Here is a 20,382-nt window from a genome sequence, read left to right as displayed (position 1 = left end):
AAGCCGCTCCCAGGGGTCCCGTTGGGAGTGTGGAGTCAGCTGTGACACCTTCCAAGGTGGGGAAGGGGCACAAGAAACCCAGCAAGTCTGGGAAGAGCAGCACGGCGGAGAAGACCGCCATCATCCTCGCTGCCCAGGAGGCCACCGCCAGCCCCAACCCAGCTGCCCAGGAGGCCACCGCCAGCCCCAGCCCAGCTGCCCAGGAGGCCACCGCCAGCCCAGCTGCCCAGGACGCCACTGCCAGCCCCAGCCCAGCTGCCCAGGAGGCCACCACCAGCACCAGCCCCGCTGGACCATGAAGGACCGCCAGCACAAGCCCCACTGGGCCATGAAGGACCGCCAGCAAAAGGCCCGCTGGGCCATGAAGGACCGCCAGCACAAGCCCCGCTGGGCCATGAAGGACCGCCAACACAAGCCCCGCTGGGCCATGAAGGAATGCCAGCACAAGCCCGCTGGGCCATGAAGGACCGCCAGCAGCTGAGACCCTGCAATGTAGACCGCCATCTGAAGCACCGCTGAACAGGGCACCGCCGTCTGAAGCACAGCTGAACAGGGCACCACCATCTCAAGCACTGCTGAACAGGGCACCGCCAACTCAAGCACCGCTGAACAGGGCACCGCCATCTGAAGCACCGCTGCACAGGGCACAGCCATCTGAAGCACCGCTGCACAGGGCACCGCCATCTCAAGCACCGCTGCACAGGGCACCGCCATCTGAAGCACCGCTGCACAGGGCACCACCATCTCAAGCACCGCTGAACAGGGCACCGCCATCTCAAGCACCACTAGCCCATGAGCGGCACCGGCACTGACGCAACTGGGTCCGTCACGGGGTGAGTGATGCACTCTGGGCGCCACTCGCCCTCCTGAACCAGTGGAGAGATCCATCCACTACCTATGTCCTTAACAGGATGAAGCACTCTGGGCACCAGTCCCCCTCCAGAACCAGTGGAGAGATCCATCCACTACCTCTGTCCTTAACAGGATGAAGCACTCTGGGCACCAGTCCCCCTCCAGAACCAGTGGAGAGATCCATCCACTACCTCTGTCCTTCACAGGATGAAGCACTCTGGGCACCAGTCCGCCTCCAGAACCAGTGGAGAGATCCATCCACTACCTCTGTCCTTAACAGGATGAAGCACTCTGGGCACCAGTCCCCCTCCAGAACCAGTGAGAGATCCATCCACTACCTCTGTCCTTCACAGGATGAAGCACTCTGGGCACCAGTCCCCCTCCAGAACCAGTGGAGACTGTCATCCACTACCTCTGTCCTTAACAGGATGAAGCACTCTGGGCACCAGTCCCCCTGCAGAACCAGTGGAGACTGTCATCCACTACCTCTGTCCTTAACAGGATGTAGCACTCTGGGCACCAGCCCCCCTCCAGAACCAGTGGAGACTGTCATCCACTACCTCTGTCCTTAACAGGATGAAGCACTCTGGGCACCAGTCCCCCTCCAGAACCAGTGGAGACTGTCATCCACTTGAGAAACTGTGGCTTTGCACTCCCCAGGATTGAACAGTGGGCAAGCCACCCCCTGTAGAGACTTGAGAGACTGCGGCTTTGCACTCCCCAGGATATGGCAGTGGGCAAGCCACCCACTGTAGAGACTTGAGAGACTGTGGCTTTGCACTCCCCAGGTTATGGCAGTGGGCACGCCACCCACTGTAGAGACTTAAGAGACTGTGGCTTTGCACTCCCCAGGATTGAACAGTGGGCAAGCCACCCACTGTAGAGACTTGAGAGACTGTGGCTTTGCACTCCCCAGGATTGAACAGTGGGCAAACCACCCACTGTAGAGACTTGAGAGACTTTGGCTTTGCACTCCCCAGGATTGAACAGTGGGCAAGCCACCCACTGTAGAGACTTGAGAGACTGTGGCTTTTACCTCCCCAGGATTGAACAGTGGGCATGTGGCCCCCTCGTGGATTTGGCATTGTGCACTTAAGCGGCTGAGGTGCCCCCCCTTTCCCTCCCCCTGAGGTGCCTGTTTTCTTGCTGTCTGATGCCCCTGCACTTTTCTCTCCGTCATGGTCGGGGATCTTGTGTGGGCCTTGCCCATACCGTGTGGTCCCAGTGTTCCACAGACTTTCTTTGTGCAGTAGCTGGACTACTATGCCTGGTATTTATTTTGTACATTGTGTATATATACATTTCTGCCTACTTGTTTTTAATATATTCTGATGGTCACACTCATTTTCTTTGGTCTTTGCATTCTTCCGGTGGGTTTTGGGGGGTGTAACTGTGATGTATTGATATGCATTAGTGTGTGTGTTGTGGTGGGTGAGGGTGGGGGTGTTTCGTGTGTGTGTCCCTGTTTTTTCCCTCCCCCCTCCCCTGTGTCGTAGGTGCTGTACTCACCGTGGTCTTTGCCCCTGGCGTTCGTGCTCCTGGTAGAGGAGCAGGAAGACTATCGCAGGGAGAATTTGGCGTTCCGATTCCATGGTGTCCTCGTTCCTCGTGGAGTGTGTAGAGGTGAGCGTTTTCCCTTTGAAATTCCTGTTTGCGCCATGTTTTTATCCACGGTGAATCCGCCCCAGAAAAGTTGGCGGATTGGCCTGTCATAATAGTGTGGGCAGTACATTCTCTCCCACCTGTCTGTTGGCGGTGACCAACGTGCTGTTTGTTTGTACTGCCGTGGCGGTCTGAGTGTTAAAGTGGCTGTCTTAGTTGGCGGTTTCCGCCATGGTCGTAACTGCAATTTTTTTACCGCCAGCCTGTTGGCGGTCTTACCGCCGCTTTAACACCGTCCGCCAGGGTTGTAATGACCACCAAAATCTCCAAAGTATAACACATTCACCAATATTGTTATGTTTGGAGAGGAAAGTGTGCTCCAAAGAGATTGGCTGCAAACGGATCTCTCTCTTCTAAGGCTTGGATGGCCGGAGGCATAATTTTGTAAGAATCTGCCACCTGAGTGCTGAGCTAAGGTAAGCACTGTGTAGGCCTGGGTCTGTTGATAGTGTCGAGGACCGAGAAAATTTTGGAGGTCCACAGATGGTAATAGGTTAGACAGGTGTGGAGTCCTGATGCTGGGTGGGGCTGTGCTTAAATCACAATGAGAACTGGAACCTTGGTATGAGGCCCGAGAGAGACAGCCTAGTTGGTCCTTTGGCTTGGGGACTTGGTAATTAAGATATCGGGTGCGTTCATACTCAGTTCTTCTTTCAAATGTGTAAGACCTGTCTAGCCTGGCTTGAACTGCCATGTGGGCCATGTACCTCCTGTACATGCTGTCACGTGGTCAACCTCCTCCAAGAACAGAAAGCACCCCTACAACCCCTTCCTATAATCGAGGTGCCCTTTTAAAGGGTAGGCATGGACTTGGTGGGGCCCCTGTTGACTTCTTCCAAAAGAGATACCAATACATCTTAGTACTTGTAGGAGAAGAAAAACCACGGCACATCCCAGGATCAAGATGAAAAAACTTTATTTCTTTGTGTTAAATCAGGGTAGAAATCCTCTGATGTCATGAAATGCACTGGATGAATGATATGGAAGCACTGTACAATTTTCATATTTTTGTGAAAACAGCCGACACGTGTTTCGTCATCCTTGACTTTTTCAAGGCTGTAAGAATATATGAATGGAATGTATCAGTAACAGAGCTTAATAATGCATTTGGAATCAGAGTGGATTTTCGCGTTAGGAAACGTGAAAAAACAACATTTGTAGTAGTGAAAAGGAACGAGAAGCCCAAAAGCCTAATGTGTACAAAAAGTTAGAGAGTACAGGTGAGAACGATGCCAACATCAACCAATGTGTTGAGCGGCTAATAATAAAACAGTGGGTGGCAGGACAAAAACGAGCATATTAGTGTTTTGGTGCAGAAAGAGAAGAGTGATAGGACACAGCAAAATCATGCAAAAAGCCAATTTAGTGACTACAAAGAATAATATTGTCTATGGTGTACCAGATGGTTGGTGATCTTCACCAGCACGGTACTATAGATGGTGAAAAAAGGAAGGAAAGCAGAGGAAGGTGCAACTGGAAATATTATGTTTCGGCGGGAAGACAAAGGTTGCATACCTTTGTAGTATACGCACTAGATGGTCAATCCTGATAAAATCCAAGAAAAAACTGAACCGTACAGCATGGTGTATAAGTTGTAAGGTAGTTAAAGTTCAATGACTGAGACCATGGTAAGTCTAAAAAAGGGATAATATAAAATCAGTGAGCAACAAGAAAGTAAACAAATATACAACTGAAAATGGTGTAAATAAGCGGTAAGGGAAAATAGTAGCATACCTAGTAGTGTATGAACTAAAAGGTTATTCTTGATGGAATTCCAGGAAAAACTGAACCGTACAGCATGATGTGCAAGTTATAGAATGTGTAGAGTTTACTGCCTTAGACCATGGTAAGTCTGGAAGAAAAGGAAAATATTAATGTGTTGAGCAAAGAAAACAGTGTCCAAAATCATATATAGTCATGAGGCAAAAGATTTAGTTGTTCACACATCTTTGGAGACGAAATAGACCTGAAGGCGGTCTTATTTCGAGACAGTGTGTCAAATAAACACAGGGGACAAATAGTGTAGTCGAGCGGTGGAAACTACTAGCGTCCCCCTGCCCGTTAGGCGCAGAAAAAGCGTACGTTAATTTAAAATAGTTATTGTAGACATGTGATTTAAGGACTAAAGGACTACCAAAAAACAGAAACCTTTAGCTCTGTCCGTTGGTTTGTAGGTAAAAATCATCTAGCAGTAGTTTGTATCGCGGTGAACTGAATGTTTTTTAGAAATCTTCTTTATAAATAAGGACAAGGTACCTGAAAAATATATGTATATATATATCGAGCGGGTTGCAGACAGACAAGTGGTAAGTATTTACCCCAAAATATCATAAATTAGGACCTATATGTCGTAAGGGACAATCACAATGCTAGGAAATGTCTGAAGAAGCGCTATGTTAGAGATGAATAAGGGCGCGATCGGGTGGCGGGTTTCCCCAGTGTCCGACCGTCCTTAGGAGCGGAGACGGGAAATATAACAAAAAGTGGGAGAAATACTCTCTTTGCCAGTATGGGTCACGAGTCCCAAGGTGGAAAAAAAGGTAATGGCAAGTTGTGCCCGTTACTGAATTGGGCGAAAAAAGAAGAAAAAAAAGAAGAAAAAAGGACGACTGGGCAGACGTCTCTTACCTTCAGGCTATCCATGTTAGAGCCAGTATGCGAATGGCGTCGTCACGGAGACGTTCGCCGGACCCAAGCCGGAAGTTTATGGTAGAAGCCGAGACTGGGCATTGTAATAGAAAAAGGACTAAGCGGGCCGAAAATGGGCCGCCATGTTGGAATGGAAACATAGGGAAGAAAAGCAAAGTAATGTAAGTGAGAAGTAAAGAATAAATAAATAGAAAAACAGAAAAAGTCCACATCGAAAAAATACGGAAAAATATATCTGATGGTATGGGGACTTGGTAATTAAGATATCGGGTGCGTTCATACTCAGTTCTTCTTTTAAATGTGTAAGACCTGTCTAGCCTGGCTTGAACTGCCATATGGGCCATGTACCTCCTGTACATGCTGTCACGTGGTCAACCTCCTCCAAGAACAGAAAGCACCCCTACAACCCCTTCCTATAATCGAGGTGCCCTTTTAAAGGGTAGGCATGGACTTGGTGGGGGCCCTGTTGACTTCTTCCAAAAGAGATACCAATACATCTTAGTACTTGTTGACTATGCAACCCAGTATCCGGAGGCAATTTCTCTTAAAAGCATGACCACTAGAGCAGTGGCTCAAGCCATGGCTGAGTTCTTCTCAAGAGTAGGCTTCCCTGAAGAGCTCCTTATCAATCAGGGTACTACCTTTATGTCCAGGCTCATGGAGCAGATATGCCACATTCTGGGTATTACACACCTGCGGACCTCTGCATACCACCACCAGAGAGGTGGACTTGTGAAGAGACATAACAGAACAATGAAAAAACAGTTAAATAGTTAAAAAAATAAATTTCCGATGCATGCCTTGACTGGGATAGGAAACGTCCTCTAGTCCTACATCCCATTCACACTCATGTACAGTCTCCTACCAGTCATAATCCTTTAGAATTAGTGTTCAAAGACAACCCAGAACACTACTGGACATGGTTGCAGAACACTAGGAGAAAGAAGAGAATGAAAGGAAAGAGATCCTGGAGTATATCCATAAACTAAAAATGGCAAAATGGAGAAGAGTCAGGGCAACCAAAAATGTTGTTATGACTGAATCACTACACTAAGAACTCTCCTGAGACTACAAACTATTAGCAAAGTGGTAAGGACCCCTTTCTGTTATGGAAAAAGTTACTCCAGTCACCCACAGAATATCTATCCCACATACTAGAAGGGATAGTCAAATTGTCCACATCAATCTATTGAAGGGGTGGAGGGAGGTAGAAGACAGGATCATCGAAACACAGTCTGTCTCTCCTGTCACAAATACACAACCCCTAGATATTCAGCTTCCCCTCTCAGACTGATGGAGAGATGAGGAATATCCCACTATAGGCAGTAACTTTATAGAATGCCAATAGAAACAAATCCTGGAAATAGTGGGGCAAGCTGGGATGACTTTCCGCTATAGCAGGACTAACTACTCACATAAAACACAACATTCACACAGAACCAGGCAGGATTATGAGGCTACGACTCATCAGATCCCAGAGGACCTTCATGGAGAAGTAGAGGAGGGGGTCAAAAAAATGATGGATGGAAATATAATTGAACCATCCAAAAGCCTGTGGTGTTTTCCCATCATATTAGTCCCTAAACCCAATAGCACAATTAGACTTTGCATAGACTTCCGTCAACTAAATCCCATTTCAAAATGTGATTGATACCTTATGCAATGGGTCGATGAGCTCATAGAACAACTTGGTGCCGCCCAATACCTCACTACATTGGATCTCATGAAGAGGTATTGGCAAATAGCCCTATCAAAGAACGACAGGGAAAAAAACATCTTTGTCACACCATCTGCTCTATGCCAATTCAATGTAATGCCCTTCCGGTTGCACAGTGCACCAGCAACATTTCAAAGACTGATGGATATCCTTCTACAAACACACAGAAGTCACGCAGCTGCTTATTGGACGATATAGTGGCTTTCAGTCCTTCTCGGGATTCCCATTCAGCCCATCTGAATCAGGTTTTGGCAATACTCTGAGAAGCCGGTTAACCCCCAACCTCGAGAAATATCACTTGACAAGAGACTCTACAGTGCACTAGGGTGCTTGTTGGGACAATAGCATCAGAATTGTTGAAGCTATTGTGGTGCGTTGCTGGATAAGCATAAAAAATGCTGACGCTAGATCAGCAAAGCACAGGGAGGCCCATAGGCTAATGCACTAGCGTCATTTTAACGTTTTTTAGGTGTTAAAAAACTATTCTAGAATGGTGCAGTGAATTTCTTTTTTTATTTCCCTGTGCCATTTTTTTTGGTCCTCCCTGCAGGGAATACCTCTCTTGCTTACATTATACCTGGTGCAGGTATAATGTGTTGCCAGGGGTTACAAAGTGATGCAATTCTTGCATTATGCCACTTTGCAAATATGGCACAGGATAGGGGGCTGGTTTGCACCACATTAGCATAACAATTATTCTAAGGCAGTTCTAGGGGCTTGTAAATATGCCCCTAGAGAGTTCGTTAGATTTTCCTTACACCTCTATCAATCCAAAAAGAGCAAGGGTGTGCAGGGGCTTACCACTTACTTTGATACAGTCAACTACAAATCAGGTTGAATCTCTTATGTGTGAACAAGGATCGCAAAGAGGGCTGATCAGAAGAAACATACTCTTATCCCAATGGCTCATATTACATCCGGTCCACCCAGTCCCAGGCATCCACCGGCTAAGTAAGTTTTGTGGTGAGCAATTACTTTAAGTTTTGTAGGGAAGCACAAGGAAAAGGTAAGGCTTGCATTGTAATGTTTGCTTCACAACCAAGAAGGAAGCTCCCTGGCCCTGAACTGAAACAAAATAATCCATGCATTTTAACAAGAAAGCGGGCCGGATTTTTCACCACTCAGAGTATTGTGTCTTTCTCTCTAAAATGTAGGAGCTGCTCAACTACTGGCTGTGGGGGCACCCCCAGTGGATGACACCATGCATGATGTGCTCCCTATACTTCAAAGTATGGGGATAACTCCACAGGGGTCACAGCAGCAAAAAGCCATAACTCAAACAAGGTAGTAGGGTATGTTCCCTCCATCACCCCAGGAAGTCAAAAATTCAGAGGTTGCTACTCCTCAATCTCACCTCTGTGCTCTTCGTCCTCCAAACAATGGCCCACGAAACTGAGTACTGCAGCTTTGTTAGCAATGTACTCAGTTGCAGGTAGGAGGGCTTGTATGGATGATTTTGTCTGGGAGACTCTGTTTTCAAATTTGAACTGATCCTCCCTCAAGAGACCTAGCTCCACCACATCTACTCTGCCTCCAAGGTCGTTCTTGGTTTCAGAGATGGGAACAAGGATCTTGTTCAATGTTGCTTCCATCAGTTTAGGTGCTTTCATCTAATGGCTCTTTGAAAGTTCCCATCAGCCAGCAGGCCAGGGAGGCAAGTGTAGACCTAAACTGCTAGGTGGCTACTCAGTGGCAGATGATGGGGTGTAATCTTGAGCTGCACCACAACACATTACATGGGGTGAGCGAGGGACAGGCCACATCCAGTGTGTGAGGGCTCTTGTGCTGTTAATCAAGAAAGTCCACTCCACCCAGAGGAGGGGGAAACAGGCACACCCAGCCAGTCTGCTTTCTAGAAAATAAGAGGATGGTGGGAGAAACACTGTGCCAAACATGAAGCATTGTCATACCCTTAGAGCCCAAGTGGTGACCAGTGACTCTTGGGAGGCATGAGCAGTCCCCCAAATCATCCAGGCTATGCATGGTACCGCTTAGCCACCCACCTTTCCCTCACAGCACAGCCCTTACAGCAGTCATGGTCCTGTTTTCTCACTTCTTAATCCATCCTCACCTTAGGTCCTAAGGGGGCTGCATTGCTCAATATGTCCCCATAATGTGGCCAGAGTCTGCAAGCAGATGGGGGTGGGAATAGGAGGTCCAACTCCAACAGTGCCTCTGATGTGGCCTATGCAGACATTCCAGCTGCTCCCAGTTGGGGCCCACATATCATTCTCGTGAGAACCTAAGGGGCATATTTATACTCCGTTTGCGCCGAATTTGCGTCGTTCTTTTCGACGCAAATTTGACGCAAAACTAACTCCATATTTATACTTTGGCGTTAGACACGTCTAGCGCCAAAGTTCATGGAGTTAGCGTCATTTTTTAGCGTGAACACCTTCCTTGCGTTAATGAGATGCAAGGTAGGCATTCCCGTCTTAAAAAATGACTCCCAGGCATGTGCGTGGTATTTATACTCCCGGGCAAAAATGACGCCCGGGAGTGGGCGGGGCAAAAAACCCCGCATTTGCGCCTCTTTTTAACGCCTGGTTCAGGGCAGGCGTTAAGGGACCTGTGGGCTCAGAATGAGCCCAGAGGTGCCCTCCCCTGCCCCCAGGGACACCCCCTGCCACCCTTGCCCACCCCAGGAGGACACCCAAGGATGGAGGGACCCAACCCAGGGAAGAAAAGGTAAGTTCAGTAAGTATTTTTTTATTATTTTTTTTGTGGCATAGGGGGGCCTGATTTGTGCCCCCCTACATGCCACTATGCCCAATGACCATGCCCAGGGGACATAAGTCCCCTGGGCATGGCCATTGGGCAAGGGGGCATGACCCCTGTCTTTGCTAAGACAGGAGTCATGTTAATGGCGTCTGGGCGCCCCCAAAAATGGCGCAAATCGGGTTAAGACGATTTTTTTGCCTCAGCCTGACTTGCCCCATTTTTGGACGCCCAAACGCCATTTTTCCCTACGCCGGCGCTGCCTGGTGTACGTCGTTTTTTTTCACGCACACCAGGCAGCGCCGGTCGTCTAACGCCAGCTAACGCCATTCAATAAATACGGCGCCCGCATGGTGCTTCAGAATGGCGTTAGCCGGCGCTAATTTTTTTGGCGCAAAACTGCATTAGCGCAGTTTTGCGTCAAAAAGTATAAATATGGCCCTATATACATTGTCAACAGTGGAAGGGGCAGCAGTTCTGCCGTTAGTCCAGGCCCAGGCAGACCCATCTCCTAATTTCTGCCCCTATTGCCTGTCCGTCTCAGTGGGGGCCCTCTCACTCCACCCCATCATCACCTTCCAGTGCCAGTTAACCACCCAGCTGCCTAGATTCCTACAGATGTGGGATCTTCCCCTGCCTCAAGAGAATTATGTGTCCGCCATATTGTAACATCATGTATCCATCTGGGATCTTTATTTTTGAGACTCTGGGCTCTCCTGGATAGAGTATGGGTGAAACTCAACAAAAGATTGAAAAATACTTTTAACAAAATATTGTTTTTGTTCCTATGTACTCTGTGAGGACTTGAAGCCCTACATTAGAGAAGCATATATTTCCAAGGAAATGTGGTTGTTGAAATCAATTTGTTCAACCTTGTCCTATTGGATGGGGTATTAAAACTGCGTAAAACTTAAAATTTCTCTACACATGAAACTGTCTTGGCCCATATGATCTAAACAATGTTATAAGAATTCAGGCAGAAGGCTAAATAAAAGTGATATATTTAGGAAAACATGTTGTGTCCAAAACAATATAGGGAGGAGAAACAGGCCTCGTATAACTTTAGCTAGAATCTTGAACCCTTGGAGAATCACGGGGGAGATACTCAAGATAGTTGAGATTCCTCATGGAAGAGGGGGGCATTTATTCCAGTCTCAAGACATCCTGCGTCAATTAACTAATTTCTATTCTACTTTTCGGTACCCCAATATTTAATAACTCAACTTTGGCATGGTTAAAGGACCATGAGAGAGAATCCCTCAATGAACCCCTAAATTGTGAGAAAATCAAAGAGGCACCAAGTCATGTTGGGACAGGGTAAGCCCCAGGTTCAGACAGTCTAACTGCAGAAATTTAAAAAAATACACAGACGTACTAGTGCTGCACTGGATTGAGGTCTAAGGGGAGGCAAGGTTGGGGGATTAGTTACTTCTGTCTCTGTGAGAGGTGACAATATCACTTCTGCTCAAACCAGGGAAGGGTCTGGCACAGTACCTCCTAACAGACTATTTTGCCTAGCAATCTGGACACAAGGATTCTTGCTAAAGTATTGGCTACACAACTACAACCACTTGTGACTGTGATGATATCAGATCAGGATTTGTCCTCACTAGGTTAACAACTAATAATTTGTGTGTTTTCTATCTTTCTAACCTGTTCATGTCATTAATGCAACTCTCCTCCATCCTATTGGAAGTTCATTGTTTTGTCATTATTACTGGCAAAAAGAAGAATTGCAATCCATTAGGAATGTGGCCCTACACAAACACATCAGACTGGCTGCATGTTGTCACCTATTGTAATGAACAATTGATACATATTTGAACTTGATGATGCCTCAAACAAGATTGAAAGACATTTGGACTCACATACAAAGTTTTGTTTTCCACACTTCAAAAGAGAGGTGCATTAATACTTCTAATATTGGTACTGGGCTGTAATCACTGAAGCTGCCCTAGTTTGAGAGACACACTAAATAAAAGAGTTGAAACAGATTTATAACACTGTGAGAAATTGGTTTGTTGAGTGAAGGGGGTGTGAACCATCCTCAAGGAACAGCCACAATCCCTGTTGCGGTGAAACACGTAAACTCACTAAGCTAACCTGTGCTTAACCTTTTGGTAGCTCTGCACAAAAGCAGTCAGGCTTAATTTAGAGGCAATGTGTAAAATATTTATACACCACGCAAACAATGATAAAGGGAAAATCCAACACAAGAAAAATCCAACACAAATTCAGAACAAATGAGTAAAGTGTAATAAATTGTTTGACACACATACAATAAAAACCCAATCAGTAAAGTAGGACATAAGAATTATTAAAGTTTAAGGTGACATAGAGCACCAAAATGATGAAAGCACTGACCGGGGTATCTACTTGTGCAAGAATAGGAGAATGTTATGGCCAACTGCGATGGAGCGCATTGGGACCAGCCTCCACTTACCTTTGGGCTTAGAAGAAATTTCCCAGGAAAAATGTCTGCAAAGGTAAAGTTTAGAGGGACAAGCCTGCTGGTGGTATCCAAGGTGGAAGCATCAACGTCGAGGAGCAGCGGGATGAATTTATGGTGAGATTTCCTATGTTCAGACATAGGGCCTTATTAGGACATTGGCAGTCCAAAGAGGCTGCCGTGGGAGTCGGACCGCCATACACCAGGTGGTCCGATCGCCACATTAGGACTGTCATGGTCAGACTGCCAGATTACTGCTGTTTTCTTCCGGAATATAGTTCCTGACGAGCTGACAGCAGTCAAACATGGCCATGTTGAGTTCCGTACTGCTGTGCTGAGCACAAGTCCCCTTTCTACCAGCCTTTCCATGACAGTTCAGTCAGCATGGAAAGGCTGGTGGTCAAAGCCCCCCCGCCAGTACCCTCAGAATGTGCACTTTCTACCATGCAGACAGAGCGCATTTGGAGGGTCCTGTGGTGCTGCAGTATTGGCCCCACCTACCTTAAGGGAGCTGAGACCAATACCGTAGCACAGCTCCCACCAGGCTGATCGATGAGAACAATGTAATACTATGCTCCCCTCAGTCATTCCAGTGAGAATGTCGTAATATGACTCGGGGAAGACAGTCGGTATGACGGCTGCCTCCTCCTTTCGGCTTTGGCGGTGGGGTAATTCTAACTGCCGAAATCGTTATGAGGCCCACAGTGTCGTTTTTGGAAGTTGAAAATTTCCTAAGCCGGACTAAGCTGAAGGATGTAGCCAACAGGGGTTCAGCAAGGTAGGATACCCCTTCTGCGAAAAGCCACTGAACAGAATCCACTGCTGTGGAGAAGACCATAGCAGAAGCTGCCGTGAAGTTAGACCAGTTGGAGATGCACCTTGGGAGGATTGACAGGCAGGTAGGTCCCAGTCTCCTCTCAGAGCACCTTTTGGCAGACAATTTTTGAAGTCCCATGTTTTGGAGTTAGACTATCTGGGCACCTTTAGCACTACCTCCAAGACTGTAGTGGCACCACTTGGACAGTCAGGACTCACTCAGGTAATATCCAGGTATAGTTTCAAGATAGTTGGAGCCTCTTCTGCCTCTGAGGCTCTGACCAGGAGGCCAGGCAATCAGGCTGTAAAGTCACTGTGGAAGTCATGGGCTCAAATAGAAGAGCACAGCTCAAACAGCAGGGCAGATCTCTGAGGGCTTAAAACAAGCTTCAGCTTCATGTAGCATGGCAGTCATACTGGGGGAAAGTGAAGCAGTCTTCAGAAGAACACAGTAGGCAACAGTAGCAGACAATCCTCTAAGAATCTCTCCACAGGGCCAGAAAATGAACTGAATAGTGGGTCTGAGGAGCCCCATTTAGTACCTGATGCCTACTTTGAAGTGTAAGAAATGTCTGGATGCTTCTCCTTACAGTGTCTGGAATATCCTGCTTCCCTGACATAGTTCCAGTCTGTCTGTAGGCACAATAGGCTTTTCAGGCATCAGTGGTATTACTCACAGCTCTGACCCACATCCAGCCTGAAATGTCCCATTCAGGCACACCTTGTCCCTCTATTGAGTGGCTGTCTGAGATGAATATCCACAGGCCAAACTGCCGCTCAAAAGTGGTATTTTGAAAATTGTGTCTTAAAATCTCACTCTGCCATTGAGGAAGATTTTGAATTACAATTCTTCAGACAGCAAACAAGACTTTTATACCTGCTCCTAATCAAAGGTTATCACTTATTAGATGTAATAAGGTAACCTAATTTGCCCTATTGAAAAGGTAGGCCTCCTCACAATAGTGAAAAAGACATTTGTACATTTTACACTTTTAGGACATATAAAACTGAAAGAGACGTGAGAAAGGTACATGTCCAACCTTTTCCATACCCTATGGGCTGTTTAGGGCCTACTTTAGGGTTGATGTATGTAATAAAAAGGAAGTTTTAGGTCTGACAAAGGTTTTTTTTTTTGCCATGTCAGATTGGCAGTTTATATCTACATACAGGCTGCAATGGCAGATCTGGGACATATTTAAATGGATACTTAAGGGAGTGGCACAATAAGTGCTTCAGGCCAAATAGTGGCATTTAATTTACCAGGCTCAGGGATTTGGTATGTCACTTTACTAGGTGCTTACAAGTAAATTAAATAGGCCAATAAGGTGTAAGCCAATTTTATCAGGTTTTAAGCAGCAATCACAAGCACTTTAGCACTGGGTAGCACTGGTAAACTGCATTGAGTCCTAACACCAATGAAAATCAAATCACAGAAATAGGAAGAGTGAAATCAACAAGTTTGGGGGTGACTTTGTAGAGAGGGCCAAGTTCAACACTGAATGATAATCATCTGATGACCATCATGTTCTTGATGCCCTGGCTGGTATTTGACAGAGATACACAGAGTTGTAACATACCTGTGTGTTATGTGAACTCAATTGAGTAGTTGGAAAATCTCAGTTGTCTTGTTGGATTTTAAAAATTACATAAACAACAAATATGTAGGAGTATTAAATTTCAAACTTTGAACATTTCCCTTTGGAGTGGAAATAGTAAATATGAACCTCCTCCCCAAGTACAATACTTCCCCAATGAAGTTAAGTACATTTTTTCAACATCCCAAAAAATACTTTCCTTGTTGAAGTTGTAGAGTCTTTGTGCAAAGAGAAGTGTGAAAGGACCATCGTATGTAGTGCTCTTGGAGTCCTTCTAATCCTGGTGTTAGAAATGGGGTTTCTGGTTGGCAGTCAGTTTCCACTCTGGCCTAGCTGGGACCCTAACTCTAGTCAGGGCAATGGCGATACACACTTAAGATAACCCCTGCTCACCCCCTTTGTAGCTTGGCACAAGCAGTCAAGCTTATCTCAAAGGCAATGTGTAAAGTGTTAGTACCAACAGCCCCAGTAATACAGTGAAAACACTACAAAATAAACACCACATCAGTTTTGAGAAGTAGTCAATGTTTAGCTGAATAAAACAAGAACAAAACAACAAAAATTCAACAAACACAAGTAAAGTTATGAATTTTTAAAATAATAGAATGTTACTCTATTAAAAACAATGGAAACGTTGTTACACAAAGTACCTGGTTTACGTCAAAAATGAAAATGCACATGCGAGCGTTCATCTGAAAGTCAACGATGCGTCAATTCATTACTCACAAGTGAGGACCTGCATAATTTCTGCTCTGGTCAGGTAAACAATGCATAGTTTTTCACTCTGCAAGAGAGTGATAAGTCGATTTCCTGACTGCCACCTCGGGTCCAAACAGGTTTATGTCGCTTTTGAAGCCCATCGATGATGCATGTGAAATCCGGGCGCACGATGAAGAGAATCTGGGCTGCTTGGGATTGTGTCATTTTTAGTAGCTGCAAGCGGTGTTGCCGCTTTTCTCTAGCTACGATGCAGGTGATGAGTCGATTTCCCAACCGCAATGCAGGTGGTGAGAATAATAGCATCCAAAGGAACCCTACACCATCACTCACACAACATCCAAGCACCTCACACAACACACCTCTAAATATAACCCCACACATCACAACACACACCACCCCACACATCACCCACACCACCCCATGGCCCCGCAAAGACACCCCAGGTTCTCTGAGGAGGAGCTCAGGGTCATGATGGAGGAAATCATCCAGGTAGAGCCACAGCTATTCGGATCACAGGTGCAGCACATCACCATAGCTAGGAAGAAGGAGCTATGGCGAGGAATCGTGGACAGGGTCAACGCAGTGGGACAGCACCCAAGAACTAGGGATGACATCAGGAAGAGGTGGAATGACCTATGGGGGAAGGTGCGTTCCGTGGTCTCAATACACCACATCGCAGTTCAGAGGACTGGCGGCAGACCCCCACCTCCTCCCCCTGAACTCACTACATGGGAGGAGCAGGTCTTGGCTATACTGCATCCTGAGGGCCTTGCAGGAGTAGCTGGAGGAATGGACTCTGGTAAGGCAAAACTTTCACTACTTCATCCCCGACCCACCTGCATGCTATTACATACCCCCACCCTTGCCCTCACCCCCATCACTCCAACTCCTCACATATGTCCCAATATCACAAACCACATATCCCAAACCAAAGCCCTGCATGTAACACCAAAGCATGGACACCCATCACCAAAGCATGTCCACTGCACATACCCATACACCCCCCTAAACCATTATCACACAAGGTCCTACACAGGAATGCAAGCACTGGGGTACAGGGTCACCCACCCATTGCACACCATGGCACACACAGATGCAATAATCATGCCTTTACACCCCTGCAGGACCCCTACCCAACGTCACCGGACAGGAGGGTCCAGACATGTCCACTCCACCCACAGAAGAAGCCCACAGTGATGACAGCAGCTCTGTCCAACTGGAGCTAGATGACCAACCCGGCCAATCTGGGAACTCGGGACAGTTGGTTCCTCTCACGCTGGCACAGGCCACTACAGAGCTTCCCCCCTCTGGAAACACCAGCACATCACCCACCCAGCGGGCCCATCCCTCTGTCCCCAGGATACGTCAAGCAGCAGTGTGTCCACTACTACTGGGAACCCATGCTAACCCACCACCCCAACAACACCAGGGACCTGGGGGCAGTGGTAGTGGGCACACGGTTCAGGGGACAGAGGCCCAGGAACACAGGGGAACTGGGAGGGCTGCTGTGCGACAGGAGGAGGACAGGCCCAGGGAACCCACTCTCCACGAGGCCCTCTCCAACATCATGGGAGCCTACCACCATTCCCAGGAGACGATGGCAACGGTACTGGCCAAGTTTCAGGAGACCCAGTGCCTGCAGGAGGAACAGTATATGGGCTTCAGGGAGGAACTCAAATCCATCAATTCCACCCTGGGCTCCATTGTTGGGGTGCTGAAGGAACTCGTGAATACCAGGAGGGACACTGTGGCACAACAAGGGGCCCCTGACACTAGCCTGGACGATGAACTGCCCACCACCTCTGCCGGCGCTAGTGGACAGGAGGCACCACCCAGGACCACGACACCAGCACCCCACCCCCTGCAGGTGGAGAACCACCCCGCAAGCGGTCCCTGACATCCAGGACAAAGACAGAAAACAATGCCAAGACCCCCGCCAAGAAATGAGACCACCCTGAATGTCATCCTTCTGTCCCACTTTGTCACCCTGTCCATCCTTAAACTGCCCCAGCTCCACTTCCTATGCCCCTTTGGACAATGCCCCTGTGAGACTAATAGACTGGACTCTGCCATGAACATTTCTCCACCATCACCCCTGACCATTTTACAACTCCCTCCACTATTTGGCACTTAAATAAACACCCTTAAATCACAAACAATCTGGAGTCTCTCTGTGATTTCACAATTGTGTATTTGCAATAACTGAGGGAAATCGCAATGTCCATTCTATTGTCAACATACCTATGTCACACAGTTCTAGTCCATGCGGATACAAAGCAGATGTCACACAGTGGGACTCACATCTGGGAAATCGTAAGGGAAAGTGACAACTCAGTAACCATACACTGGGTGAAAATCACAGACAGATGAGAGGTAGTAGAATTAAATCAGATGTAGCAGGCAGTGTTGTCTTCTTACCTGTGTCTCACTGGAAGTATTGCTGGATCACGGTGTTCCTATTGTCTATGTCCTCTTCTGCTTCCTCGGCTTCACTGTCCACAGGCTCCACAGCTGCCACAACAGCTCCATCTGGACCATCATCCTGCAGAAAAGGCACCTATTGTTGCAAAGCCATGTTGTGAAGCATACAGCAGGCCACGATGATCTGGCACACCTTCTTTGGTGAGTACTATAGGGAACCACCTGTCATATGGAGGCATCGGAACCTGGTCTTCAGGAAGCCGAAGGTCCTCTCTACAATCCTCCTAGTTCGCCCATGGGCCTCATTGTAGCGTTCCTCTGCCCTTGTCCTGGGATTCCTCACAGGGGTCAGTAGCCATGAGAGGTTGGGGTAACCAGAGTCACCTGCAAATGGTGAGGCACAACTGTTAGACACACACTAACTCATAGGGACATCCTCAGAATCAGACACCTATTCACACTGTATAGGGTCCATGTCCTCACCTCAAATAGAAGAGCAGAGCTCAAGCAGCAGGGCAGATCTCTGAGGGCTTAAAACAAGCTTCGGCTTCATGTAGCATGGCAGTCATACTGGGGGAAAGTGAATCAGTCTTCAGAAGAACACAGTAGGCAACAGTAGCAGACAATCCTCTAAGAGTCTCTCCACAGGGCCAGAAAATTAACTGAATAGTGGGTCTGAGGAGCCCCATTTAGTACCTGATGCCTACTTTGAAGTGTAAGAAATGTCTGGATGCTTCCCCTTACAGTGTCTGGAATATCCTGCTTCCCTGACATAGTTCCAGTCTGTCTGTAGACATAATAGGCTATTCAGGCATCAGTGGTATTACTCACAGCTCTGACCCACATCCAGCCTGAAATGTCCCATTCAGGCACACCTTGTCCCTCTATTGAGTGGCTGTCTGAGATGAATATCCACAGGCCAAACTGCCTCTCAAAAGTGGTATTTTGAAAATTGTGTCTTAAAATCTGACTCTGCCATTAAGGAAGATTTTGAATTACAATTCTTCAGACAGCAAACAAGACTTTTATACCTGCTCCTAATCAAAGGTTATTACTTATTAGATGTAATAAGGTAACCTAATTTGCCCTATTGAAAAGGTAGGCTTCCTCACAATAGTGAAAAAGACATTTGTACATTTTACACTTTTAGGGCATATAAAACTGAAAGAGACGTGAGAATGGTACATGTCCAACCTTTTTCATACCCTATGGGCTTTTTAGGGCCTACTTTAGGGTTGATGTATGTAATAAAAAGGAAGTTTTAGGTCTGACAAAGGTTTTTTTTTTGCCGTGTCAGATTGGCAGTTTATATCTACATACAGGCTGCAATGGCAGATCTGGGACATATTTAAATGGATACTTAAGGGAGTGGCACAATAAGTGCTTCAGGCCAACTAGTGGCATTTAATTTACCAGGCTCGGGGATTTGGTATGTCACTTTACTAGGTGCTTACAAGTAAATTAAATAGGCAAATAAGATGTAAGCCAATTTTATCAGGTTTTAAGCAGCAATCACAAGCACTTTAGCACTAGGTAGCAGTGGTAAACTGCATTGAGTCCTAACACCAATGAAAATCAAATAATAGAAATGGGAAGAGTGAAATCAACAAGTTTGGGGGTGACTTTGTAGAGAGGGCCAAGTTCAACACTGAATGATAATCATCTGATGACCATCATGTTCTTGATGCCCTGGCTGGTATTTGACAGAGATACACAGAGTTGTAACATACCTGTGTGTTATGTGAACTCAATTGAGTAGTTGGAAAATCTCAGTTGTCTTGTTGGATTTTAAAAATTCAATAAACAACAAATATGTAGGAGTATTAAATTTCAAACTTTGAACATTTCCCTTTGGAGTGGAAATAGTAAATATGAACCTCCTCCCCAAGTACAATACTTCCCCAATGAAGTTAAGTAAATTTTTTCAACATCCCAAAAAATACTTTCCTTGTTGAAGTTGTAGAGTCTTTGTGCAAAGAGAAGTGTGAAAGGACCATTGTATGTAGTGCTCTTAGAGTCCTTCTAATCCTGGTGTTAGAAATGGGGTTTCTGGTTGGCAGTCAGTTTCCACTCTGTCCTAGCTGGGACCCTAACTCTAGTCAGGACAATGGCGATACACACTTAAGATAACCCCTGGTCACCCCCTTAGTAGCTTGGCACAAGCAGTCAAGCTTATCTCAAAGGCAATGTGTAAAGTGTTAGTACCAACAGCCACAGTAATACAGTGAAAACACTACAAAATGAACACCACATCAGTTTTGAGAAGTAGTCAATGTTTAGCTGAATAAAACAAGAACAAAACAACAAAAATTCAACAAACACAAGTAAAGTTATGAATTTTTTAAATAATAGAATGTTACTCTATTAAAAACAATGGAAACGTTGTTACACAAAGTACCTGGTTTACGTCAAAAATGAAAATGCACATGCGAGCGTTCATCTGAAAGTCAACGATGCATCAATTCAGTACTCGCAAGTGAGGACCTGCATAATTTCTGCTCTGGTCAGGTAAACAATGCATAGTTTTTCACTCTGCAAGAGAGTGATAAGTTGATTTCCTGACTGCCACCTCGGGTCCAAACAGGTTTATGTCGCTTTTGAAGCCCATTGATGATGCATGTGAAATCCAGCCGCACGATGAAGAGAATCTGGGCTGCGTGGGATTGTGTCATTTTTAGTAGCTGCAAGCTGGTGTTGCCGCTTTTCTCCAGCTACGATGCAGGTGATGAGTCGATTTCCCAACCGCAATGCAGGTGGTGAGAATAATAGCATCCAAAGGCACC

General features: G+C 46.4%; 1 long non-coding RNA gene across 1 annotated transcript; it reads right to left on the bottom strand.

Moving 5' to 3' along the window:
• Window positions 1-3,413: 3,413 nt before the first annotated feature.
• Window positions 3,414-5,207, bottom strand: LOC138283376 (uncharacterized). The gene is made up of 4 exons (XR_011201222.1): window positions 5,143-5,207; window positions 4,249-4,366; window positions 4,030-4,148; window positions 3,414-3,570 (listed from the first exon to the last, which is right to left on the bottom strand). It is a non-coding gene; the product is annotated as an uncharacterized lncRNA (long non-coding RNA).
• Window positions 5,208-20,382: the final 15,175 nt, after the last annotated feature.

The sequence above is a fragment of the Pleurodeles waltl genome, chromosome 3_1 (genome assembly GCF_031143425.1).
Source record: "Pleurodeles waltl isolate 20211129_DDA chromosome 3_1, aPleWal1.hap1.20221129, whole genome shotgun sequence".
Taxonomy (NCBI): Eukaryota; Metazoa; Chordata; class Amphibia; order Caudata; family Salamandridae; genus Pleurodeles; species Pleurodeles waltl.
Note: the sequence above shows the minus strand (reverse complement) of the source record. Positions and strands in the feature narration are given on the sequence as shown.